This window comes from Delphinus delphis, chromosome 8, assembly GCF_949987515.2.
Source record: "Delphinus delphis chromosome 8, mDelDel1.2, whole genome shotgun sequence".
Taxonomy (NCBI): Eukaryota; Metazoa; Chordata; class Mammalia; order Artiodactyla; family Delphinidae; genus Delphinus; species Delphinus delphis.
Window position 1 is genome coordinate 103,336,719 of NC_082690.1, and position 11,557 is coordinate 103,348,275.

General features: G+C 49.2%; 1 pseudogene; it reads left to right on the top strand.

The window, feature by feature from the left end:
- The first annotated feature begins 1,727 nt into the window (after positions 1-1,727).
- Positions 1,728-11,319, top strand: LOC132430337 (solute carrier family 22 member 20-like; annotated as a pseudogene).
- Positions 11,320-11,557: the final 238 nt, after the last annotated feature.

An 11,557-nucleotide genomic window follows, 5' to 3' on the forward strand; every position in this document is an offset into this window, starting at 1 on the left:
CACCTTTGACTCTGGAGTGTGTTTCTGCCTACACCTGCTGCCCAGGAGGGCACAGCAAGCCTTGTCCTGCAGGGACTCTGCTCAGGGCCTCACACCCGCCCCTGCCCTGCCCTCCATCCCCTTCCCCATCGCCCTGGAGGCTGCACCTCTGCTGGAGTCCTGGGCATCTGGGAGGGGAGGATGGGGCACCCCCTGCAGGGACGGGGCCATACTGCTGAGGTCCCACATGGCCCTGCTGGTCCCACATGCCCCGCTCCTCGAAGCCCTGACCCCTTCTTTCCCCACACACTCTGCCCGTGCAGCTCTGGCTCAAACCCAAACCCCTACTTAGCGCAAACCTGACCCCAGGAAGCTCCCCAGAACACGGAGCCTCCTTTAAGTCTTCTCGGGGGTGGGGGAGGGGAGTTGCCCCTGTGACCCAGACACCTGCAGCTTATATAAGCTGCTCCAGCCCACCCCCCCACCCCCCCACCCCCCCCACCCCGGGATCCCAGCTCTTCTACCAGAGAGAAGACAAAGAGTAGGTTGACGTGGGGGTAGAGGAGGGGCTGGGACAGCGTGGGGAGGGGTGAGCCGCAAACCAGGGCAGCGTCTGCAGAGCACAGACTGAAGGAGCCCAGCTGGGGGGTGGGGGCTGCCCTCGGCCACCAGGAGCCCCAGGTGGAGCCCTGAGTGGCAGACTGTCGGGCACAGGGCCTGGAATCTGCCTTTTGCCTTTGGGAGTCCCTGGGCAAGTCCTGCTGGGCCTCAGCCTCCTCCTCAGTAAGAGGAGTGGTCCATCACTTCCTGGAATCCTGGGCTGGTTTGTGAGAGCGGCCAGGTGGAGGGGCGGGGAGCCTGGTGCACCAGGCCCCACCCGCTTAGCTCTGTATTGGGTTTCCTTTGATGAGAGGTTGGAACACTGCGGGTCTGGATGAGCGGAGACCCTGCCCCCTCCCACACCCCCAGCCTGAGAGTACCTGGGATGGGGACAGGGAGAGCAGGGCTTCCTCTTGGTTGCCCTATTTGGGCATTTTTCAAGGACTTTTTTCCAAGTGTCTCCTATGCAGCCTCTGACTTCCAGGGAAGTGGGGGAGGGGCAAGCAGCTGTAATCACTGGCACCCCTTACGTGACCTCCAAGCATTTAAGGCTCCGGCGTCAAGGGAGCCCAGGGACAGGACTGGGTCCCATGTGCTGAGGCTGGAATTGCGCGTCTTTTCTTTTTTTTTTTTGGCCGCATCACTCGGCTTGTGGGATCCTAGTTCCCCGACCAAGGATCGAACCCGCGTCCCCCGCATTGGAGGTGCAGAGTCTCAACCTCTAGACTGCCAGGGAAGTCCCCTGGAATTGGGCTCTTGAAGATGCCTCAGAGTGGCCTCCAGAGAAAAGGGGAGGGTGACGATGGTGCCACATTTACTGCTGGGGTCCCCCCTGCGAGGACCATGGGCAGGGGGCTGAGCCTGGAGATCTGGGCAGTGGGATATGAGGCGGCCCTCTAGGAGCCCTCGCTTTTCTAACTCGGAGGTGAGAGGCTGGGAGAAATGAGGAGAAAGGGCCTGGCAGGAGGGGGAGGCCTGCAGACCTGGGGACACCCGAGGCCTCCTGTGAGGTGTAACCCGACCCCTCTGAGTTGTGGGACGCGGGCATCTGAGGTCCTAACCCTGGCCTGTTCCTCCACCTCTCAGGGCCCCGTCCCAGCCCCTTCACATAAGGCTCTGAGGCTGGGCCTCAGGTCAGGCCCGTGGCCATGGCCTTCACAGACCCGCTGGACACCCTGGGTGGCGTGGGTGGCTTCCAGCTGGTCTGCACGGCCCTGCTGCTGCCCTGCAGCCTGCTGGCCGGCCACAACTGAACTTCACGGTCGCCGTGCCCCGCCACTACTGCCAAAGGCCCGCCAGCCACACTGCGGCCACTGTCAATGGCTCGGGGGCCCGGCTGAGGACCACCGTACCCCTGGACCTGCTTGGGGCCCCCTGAGCCATGCCAGCACTTCATGCAGCCTCAGTGGGCCCTCCTGGGCCCCAACACCTCCGTCCACAGGACGGCCACCAAGGGCCGCAAGGACGACTCAGTCTAGAACCACAGTGTTTTCCTGTCCACCATGGTGATGGAGGTCGGGGTGGGGGAGGGGGCGGGGTGGGGGGCCGTGGGGCTGCTGCCCGAGGCCGAGGCTAGAGCGTCCCTCCCTTCCCCGCGGTGGGATCTGGTGTGTGAGGCCCGCGCCCTCTGAGACCTGGCTCAGTCCGTCTACATGACCGGGGTGCTGGTGGCCGCCGCGGGTCCCAGCCTCCCGCGCCTCTTCATTAACTTTTCTTTATTAAAGTTTGTGTATTTTAAAATAGATAATACATACAATACATTCACAAGGTTCAAAATTCCTGAAGGTACAAGCGGGTTTGCAAGGAAGCGTTCTCCCCGCTGCCTCACACTCCAGTAATTTCTACAGGGCAGCCTGGTTTCCATGTATCTTACAGAGATTTTTTATGATTTTATACAATCTAGGTGAACATGTACATGTGCTCCATCCCCCTTTTCTATACAAATGCTGACACACCCATGCATGGTTTTGTATCTGGCTTTTAACCTCATTCGTGGCCTCTGCGTATTCCTTCAGAAAAAGCTCTCCTGTCCTCCCTGTATCTGGGCTGCATCCCACTGTGCAGATGAGCCACAGCTGACCAAAAGAACCCCTGAGGGGGGCTTCCCAGGTGGCACAGTGGTTGAGAGTCCGCCTGCCGATGCAGGGGACACGGGTTCGTGCCCTGGTCCGGGAAGATCCCACATGCCGTGGAGCGGCTGCGCCCGTGAGCCATGGCCGCTGAGCCTGAGCGTCCGGAGCCTGTGCTCCGAAATGGGAGAGGCCACAACAGTGAGAGGCCCGCGTACCAAAAAAAAAAAAAAAAAAAAGAGGTATATTCCTTTTAAAAAAAGAAAAAATTATTTATTTGGTTGCGCCAGGGCTTAGTTGCGGCACGCGGGCTCCTCAGCTGTGGCATGCAAACTCTTAGTTACGGCATGCATGCAGGATCTAGTTCCCTGACCAGGGATCGAACCCAGGCCCTCTGAGTTTTAACCAGGGAAGTCCCTTGGGAGGCTTTAAAAGGAAGGGAGTCAGTGTTCATTCAGGAGACGTCAAGGCAGGGAAACATTATGGATAACTTTATTGTATTTTCAGTGACGTGACAAAGTTTCTTCAATGATGGATTTCCTTCCCCAAATGCTGGTCTCCACACCGGACTGGAAGCCCCGATAGGGCTGTGTGCCCAGAACATAGTAGAACGTTTACATGGCAGCGTGCAGGAGCAAATTAAAGAACAAATGAACTCGTGAAGGTAAGGAAGGCAGGGCATCTACACTGGAGAGAAGAAAGAAGGGGGAAGAAGACAGAGCAACACCAGACAGAGTGGGGAGGAGAGAGGTGAAGGAGCCGTGTCAGGGAAGCTGAGACAAGAGGAACCAACCAGAAGGGAGTGACCAGTGGAGGACAAGCGTGGGTGAGAAGACAGTCCATGCAGTGACCATGATGTCCAGGTGGGGTCAGGAGACCAGTGAAGCAGAACTGGTTCCTCCAAGGTCAGATTATCTACTCTCAAGCTTAACAACTCCAGACCAAAGGAAGCCCACATCACCTGCCTCCCCTGCGGTGTTAAGGGCCATGAGATGTTTCACCTGAGTTTGTTCAGAATCATATTGGGGGCCTTGCCTCTCATGTCCACCTGGGAGGAGCTGGAGTGGTGAAATCAGACCTGCATTCTCCCTTGACGCCCCCCGGCCTGCCTAGGGCCAACAAGAATTACTGTCACCTTTTCTAGAAGTCTCTTCTCTTTTGTTCCATCTCCACTGACTCACACAGCTCGGGATGGCTGGGAGGGATGGTAGGAGTTTCTCAGTAAGTGGTTTGGGAGCAGATGCTGGGCCCTGCTAGGAGAGAACCCACTGCCACATTCTATTTTTCCACTTCTCCTCCCTCTAGGTTCCTGGGTCTGTGCCAGCATGTCCTACAGAGAAGCAAGACCTGGGGCCCAGAAGCACTTACAGAAGTGCTGCCGCTGGACAAAGAACTTCTTTTCTGAAAGACGTTGACATCTCTTTCAAATATATTCATGTGTATTTCCTCCAAGGATATTCTCCTGTATGACCGCACTGTAACCACCACAGTCAGAAAGTTAGTGTTGCTATATGACTACCATTTCACCCTCAGACCTCATTCAAGTTTCCCTAGTCCTCCCCAACCATGTCCTCTAAAGCAAGAGGATCGGGTTCAGAATCGCAAATGGCATTTAGCTGTTGCTTCTCTTTCAGGAGTAGGTCCTTTGCTCTTTGACTTTCGTGACTCCAGCAGTTACACAGGGTTTTATAATTGGAAGAACTAATAAGATTCCACAAAGCACACTTATTTAAGGCTTTCATAAGACAAAGGACGGGGCTTCCCTGATGGTCCAGTGGTTAAAACTCTGCTCTTCCAGTGTAGGGGGCTCGGGTTCAATCCCTGGTTGGGGAGCTGGGATCCCACATGCCATGCGGTGCAGCCAAAAAAAAAAAAAAGACAGAGGATACAATACAGCAGGAGGAAGAAAATACAGGCGAACATCAGGAAGGGCCAGGGCACCCAGGTGCACCTCCCAGGGTCCTCGCAGCCCCCAGGGTGTCATTCATCCCTGCATCACAAGCCATTGGATGGATGTGAGCTATCTCGATCTCAGGGAGGCCAAGTACAAGTTTGCTGAGGGGTCTTTTCTATCCCACTGGTCACAGCCCAAATCAGGTGCAGACCATGAACCTACAGTTTTCAATAAACAATGCAGACAAGCTGGTAGAAGCTGCTCCAAGAGGAGGTTCAGGCTTGACCAGCACATTATAAATTACGGTCTGGTACACGGGCTTCTTCAGTGACCTGTCCAGCGTTCTTCTTGACAGTCCTTGTCCAAGCAAACATGAGATGGAAACAACTGGACTTGTTTTAGTTTGTGGGGAAACGGTGACATTGGGGAAGGGGAGGCGAGAGACAGCCTCTCTCACGAGATAGTCAAGTGGAGTTTCAGACTTCTGGACAATAAGAATTCAGAACTCCTCAGCCCATCTCATTTTTCTCAATTTCTTTTTTTTTTTTTTTGCGGTACGCGGGCCTCTCACTGTTGTGGCCTCTCCCGTTGCGGAGCACAGGCTCCGGACGCGCAGGCTCAGCGGCCATGGCTCACGGGCCCAGCCGCTCCACAGCATGTGGGATCTTCCCAGACCGGGGCACGAACCGGTGTCCCCTGCATCGGCAGGCGGACTCTCAACCACTGCGCCACCAGGGAAGCCCTCAATTTCTAATCTCATCAAATAATTATGAGTGCTGGTCATAGGCTCGGGATGTTAAAGATTAAGATGAAAAGAAAATGCCTGTTTCTAGGGTTCAAGTTACTCATCCCCAAGATCTTTCTTTCATTAATCACGAGACCAGATACTGTTTTCAGAATGGTCTGAATGTCTGGTGTAGTCTGGGGTCAGCCCCGGTGACCCAGTTGGGTTTATGCCCGAGTTTGTTGGAGCAGCGTAGCAAAGGAGCACCTGACTAACCCCGTTCAAAAAAAATCCTTCTATGTAAAAATAGAACATTCACAAAGGAGACAATACCAATAGGAAGTAAACAGAGGAAAAGATTCCACATCAGTCATAATCAGAGGAATGCAGTTAAAACCAGGAGATGCCCTGTTTCAAATATTTAAGGAAACATTTTCAAACATGGTAATGTCAATGCATAGTCAATGCAGGAGATGTACGGGTAGCAAGGAGGAAACTCCTGCAACCTTTCTGGAAGTTTCTTTGGCATTATAGATCATGAGTTGGAAAAATGTTCACATTCTTCTAAGCAGCAATGACATTTCCCGGACTCTGCCCTAAAAAAATAAGCTGAAATACGGACAAAGTTTATTTACAAGGATATTCATCATCCTGCTTAATGTACCAGAAAAAAATGTGAACTCTCCAAATATCGAACAATTTAAATAAATTATGATACATTGTGCGTTAGTTAAAAGCCATGTTGATGAAGAGTTTTTAATGGCAAGGGGAATGTTTACAATATGCTGTTAAACAGTGTATTATAATTACTTATGATATTTTCCTAATTATGTCAAGAAATAGAGACTCGGTAGAGAGAAAACATATTAAAATGGTTACAGTGGTTGACTCAAAGTATAGGTGATACTTTATTTTTTTCCTGGCTGCTTTATATTTAAAATTTTTTTCTCCAAATTATCTACATTGAGCAGGTTTTCTCTGGTAATTAAGGGAATGAAGCACACAATGAAAAAAATTATAGGAATTCAATTAGGCCGTTTCTCAGACGCAGGGCAGCCCGTCTTGAGGCTTGGAGTGAGGGAAGGATCTGTGCGATGCTGAAGGTCCCCAAAGCCTGTGAAGTGGGAAGACCCAGAAGGCAGCCAAGGCTCCAATCAGTGACCTCCCATGGAGCTCCTCCCACTGGTAGGGGGCATGGAGAGGTGAGGGGCAGAGGGATAGGTTTTCAGCCTTTCAGCAGAGGTCTGGTTCTCCACCAAGGACAAAGACCAGGTCAGCTGGGGCTACAGTGGTAGGAAGGAATAACCTGTTTTGTAGCCCACAGGCTCTCCTGTGTGCATGTTTGACCCTAGACCAAGTTGCGCATCACTGATGCCAAGAAGTCATTCTAAAAAGTCCTCACGGCAACAGTCCCTGTTTCCAGCATTGTGCAAAAGAACTGGGATCAGCACATCCCCCTCCCTAATCTCATGGTAATGTGTTGGCTGCCCAAAGGAAAGAAATAGGGGCAAAATAGAATTCAAAAATTATTTTGTGAATGATTCTTGCTTTACAGATTTGTAGAAAGATAGCTACTAGCTGACATTTTTGAGCTGCTGAATGAGTTTAATACTGAAAAATGCAAAGGTCAAATGAAAGTAAGCTACAGCATGTTCTGACAAAGTATGTAGAACAGAATTCGGACATAAAGAATTGTTCACTCGGGTTGTGTAGTTGTTAAAAACTGAACTCTAAAGAATTATCAAGACTAGAAAAGCAGGGACTTCCCTGGTTGCTCAGTGGTTAAGGCTCCACTCTCCCAATGCAGGGGACCCGGGTTCGATCCCTGGTCAGGGAACTAGATCCCACATGCGATGCCGCAACTAAGAGTTCACATGCCACAACTAAGGAGCCCATGTGCTGTAACTAAGGAGCCAGTGAGCCACAATTAAGGAGGCTGCCTGCTGCAACTAAGACCTGGTACAACCAAATAAAAATAAATAAATATTTTTTTAAAAAGACTAGAAAAGCAGTATCTGGGTCTGCTTGAGGAAAACCTACACTATTGTTTTGAAATATTGATGTGAAAAAATTTGATCAAAGTAAAAACCCATTAACAATATCCTAAGAAATCTCAACATTGCACTTCTTTTTTTTTTTTTTTTTTGCAGTTCGCGGGCCTCTCACTGCTGTGGCCTCTCCCGCCCGCTGCGGAGCACAGGCTCCGGACGCGCAGGCTCAGCGGCCATGGCTCACGGGCCCAGCCACTCTGCGGCATGTGGGATCTTCCCGGACCGGACCACGAACCCGCGTCCCCTGCATTGGCAGGCGGACTCTCAACCACTGCTCCACCAGGGAAGCCCAACATTGCAGTTCTTAATGACAGAAGATGCAGAACTATTGGATTTAAAAGATAATCTCACCATTGAAAACAATTTAAACTGATAGAATTATCTACATGCTGATTAATGGCAAATTAATGATTATCAATTAATGGATAAGAATATCCATCAAGGAAAAAAAGTGATAATCTTCTGTTACTTGCTACTAGCTACCTGTACAAATGCAATTTTGCATTGATGGTGACTATCAAGAATTTGAAGAATTCTTGAATTCAAAAGAATCATCATGAAAAACAAGAACTGCACACAGCCATCTTGAGCATAAAACCTGATATAAAAAGTTATGTTCTGAAGCAAACCCAACTTTCCTATTAAAATATTTTAAAAGATTTTAGAGACAAGTATAATACAAATTCAAATGTCTTTCCTAATACATTGCATCATTTTTTATTATTTTAGTAAAAAAGTAAATACTAAGACAATGTAATGTTTTCTCTGTGCTCCATGGAAATAGCCCAAATCTCCCTCAATCCCTCAACTTCCCCCAGTGGGATGAACAAATATATTTTCTACTAATTCCATAAAAAGAAAAAGTTGGGGATGCACTGGAACAAACACAGAGGTATAGAGATAGTCTGTCCCTCCCTCTTCTTTTAAATGATTTTTACCACTTTTTAAAAAATTTTTATTTATTTTTTATTTTTGGCTGCGTTGGGTCTTCGTTGCTGTGTGCGGACTTTCTCTGGTTGCGGTGAGCAGATGTACTCTTCGTTGCGGTGTGTGGGCTTCTCATTGCAGTGGCTTCTCTTGTTGTGGAGCACGGGCTTCAGTAGTTATGGCACGCGGGCTCAGTAGTTGTGGCACGCGAGCTCTAGAGCACAAGGCTCAGTAGTTGTGGTGCACGGGCTTGGTTGCTCCATAGCATGTGGGATCTTCCCAGGCCAGGGCTCGAACCCGTGTCCCCTGCATTGGCAGGCGGGTTCTTAACCACTGTGCCACCAGGGAAGCCCTTACCACTGTTTTTTGAAGTGCCATGACATCATGGGAAGTCTCAAAAACAGAGTGAAATAATCGACCATGATCTCTACCCGACTCCACCCACCCCCATATTAGTTATCTATTGCTGCATAACAAATCATTCCAAAACTTGGTGACTTAAAAATAATAATAAATATTTATTATTTCCGATGGTTTCTGTGGTCAGGAATTCAAGAAGGACTCAGCTGGGTGGTTCTAACTCAGAAACTTTCATGAGGTTGCAGTCCTCTAAAGGCTTGACTGGCGTTGGAGGTTCCACTTCCAAGGTAGTTCACCCACATAGCTGGCAAGTTGGAGCTGGCTTTTGTCAGGAGGCCTCAGTTCCTCTCCACACAGGCCTCTCCACAGGGCTGCTGAAGTGTCACAAAATGGCGACTGGCTTCCTCTAGAAGGAATGATTCAGAGTTCAAGGTAGAACCCAGAATGCATTTTATGACCTTCGCCTCAGAAAGCACACGCTTCTGCCACATTCTATCGATCACACGAGTTAGTCCTGAGTCACGTCAAAGGAATCTACATGTGGTCTTGGGTACCAGGAGTTGAAGATCTTTGGGAGACATTTTGGAGGCCAGCTGCCACACTCCCCTCAACACTCCGACTGTGGCTATGTCAGGGTATTTCCTTCCCAGACTTCACCTGACCTTAAAGCCTTCATAGAGTGATAATCATATTATTCAGACATTTTTATCTATACCCACCCCCAAATTCACATGTTGTAAAAACTCAAACATGAGAGGAAAATGTTTGAAAAAAAAAGGTGAAAATTTCTTCCCCACACTCTTTCCATTCCCCACTCTCTCTTCACAGTTAGAAGTAAATTTTTTCAGAATGTTTTTTCTTACACGATCTTGGGCAAGTCAATTGACTGCTCCGATTCTCAGTTTCCTCATCTGTAAACTGAGGGAAAATAAGGCCTACCCAACAAAGTTATCTTAAGGGTTAAATGACATTATATATGCAAATCACTGTACCTGATACCTATGAAGTGCTCAGTTTATACCTCTCCTGGCTAAAAGTCACATGGCCAGTAAGTGGCAGAGTTGTAATTTGAACCCAGGTCTGTATTTCCATAAAACCATTATTTTCCCATTATTCCAGGTACCCATATGTCCCAGTGCTATCACTAAGTGTGTAAATTTGAGCAAGGCATCTAACCTCTCTAAGCTTAGCTTACTTCATCTGTAAAATGGGAACAATAACACCGTATGCAGGGAAACCAGTCTAGTGAGAAAGTAATTCAGCTCTGAGGGTGTACAACAGGGGTACACAGGTATGACCAGAGCAAGGGGTACTTATCTACTAAAATTCTTCCAGTCTTAAGCAACAGAAACTGACTCTGGCTAAACTGAGTCCCAGAGGAGGTTTTTCTGGACAGCTGTTGGGTGAGTTCACGGGCTGGAAGAAAAGGCAAAAGGATCTGTGCAGCTCCAGGCCTGCGCAGCAGGAGTGCTCCAGCCTTTTCTCTAGGGACCTATGGTAGATGGTGCAGCTCCGAGCATCTTCTGCCACTGATTCTTCACTTAACATTTTCAAATCCCTGGAAGGAATTTGACTTGCTTTGCTTGGTTCCATTGCATTCAAACTCATGGATCAGAAAGCCTCAGCCATAGGACTTCCCTGGTGGTCCAGTGGTTAAGACTTCGTGCTCTGGCTGCAGCGGTTGTGGGCTCCATCCCTGATCGGGGAACTCGGGGAACTAAGATCTCGCGTGCTGCGCTGCACAGCCAAAAAGGCGGGTATGGCACGGTCACAGGAGAACTGCGGGCCTGACAGCCCCATCCCGCCCCAGCTTGCCTCTGATCCTGCCTGGCGCGTCACAAGGAATTTCCCGCGGGAGATGAATGAGAGACCTGAACCTTTAGAAGCTGCCATCATCTTGGTGGGGAATTCCGGGGAGATTCCCAGGAAGAGGAAATGACATAGGCAAAGCCAGAGAAGTAAGAGAGACTGTGAAGCATATTGGGAGATGCAAGATGGAACCCTGTGGCTGGATGACTGCAGAGCGAAGGTAACTAAACACCCCACTTCCAGGTGGGAAACTCATTCCTTAGAGTTCAAAAGAGGCTGACTCCATGGCCAGCCTGACCAATCAGAATATGCCATTTCCTCAGCACCAGGGATTGGTGCAGGGAGGCCATGTGACCCAAGGAGGGCCAATCAGATTCACTCTATGAAATCCCGACTGGGGTTGGGAGGAAGAGAATCCTCTGGGTCCTCACTCAAGCGGTCTTCAGGAAGAGACCAATGTCCTGGATGCTCTGGAGGCAAACTGCCTGGTTCAAGTCTTACCAGCTCCTTTACTAACTGTGAGACCTTGGGGGAGCTAATTAGACTCTCTCTTCCGTGAAATGAGATTAATAAGCCTTGCCTACACCGTAATAGGACAGTTAAATGAGAAAATAGACACAGAACAGGTAGAGCAGTGCCAAGTGCACACAGAAAGCCAGTGTGAGAATGAAACCAACAGAGAAAAAAGCAAGCCAAGAGCATAAACTAGTATGAGTCACGTTTCTGTCATTTCCCATGCATAGGTCCTGACTAAAACACTGGAGCATCGACTGGGATTGAAAAAAAAAGTGGGAAATGAGGGATGAGAGGGCAGATCATTTTTGCCGTGCTAAACAACCGGCTTTTTCTCCAGATGGCAGTGGCAAGTCAGAGAAGGATGTGAAGAAGAATATGAAGAAATACTAAGAAGGAAATAAACTAGGACTGTCCTGAACAAAAAGACCCCTGTTGACATTTTAAAAGCAGAAGTTGTACATGTACAAATTAGAAAGTATAAACGGCACAGAAAGGCACAAGATGAAAAGAAGATTTCCCCTGTCCATCTCTCTCCCCAGAGGTAAGTACCGTTCATAGTTCTTTATGATTTTTCAGTCAAGAGTTTTAAATAAGTGATGAGCGCAGATTTGCATTTTAGGAAAAACCT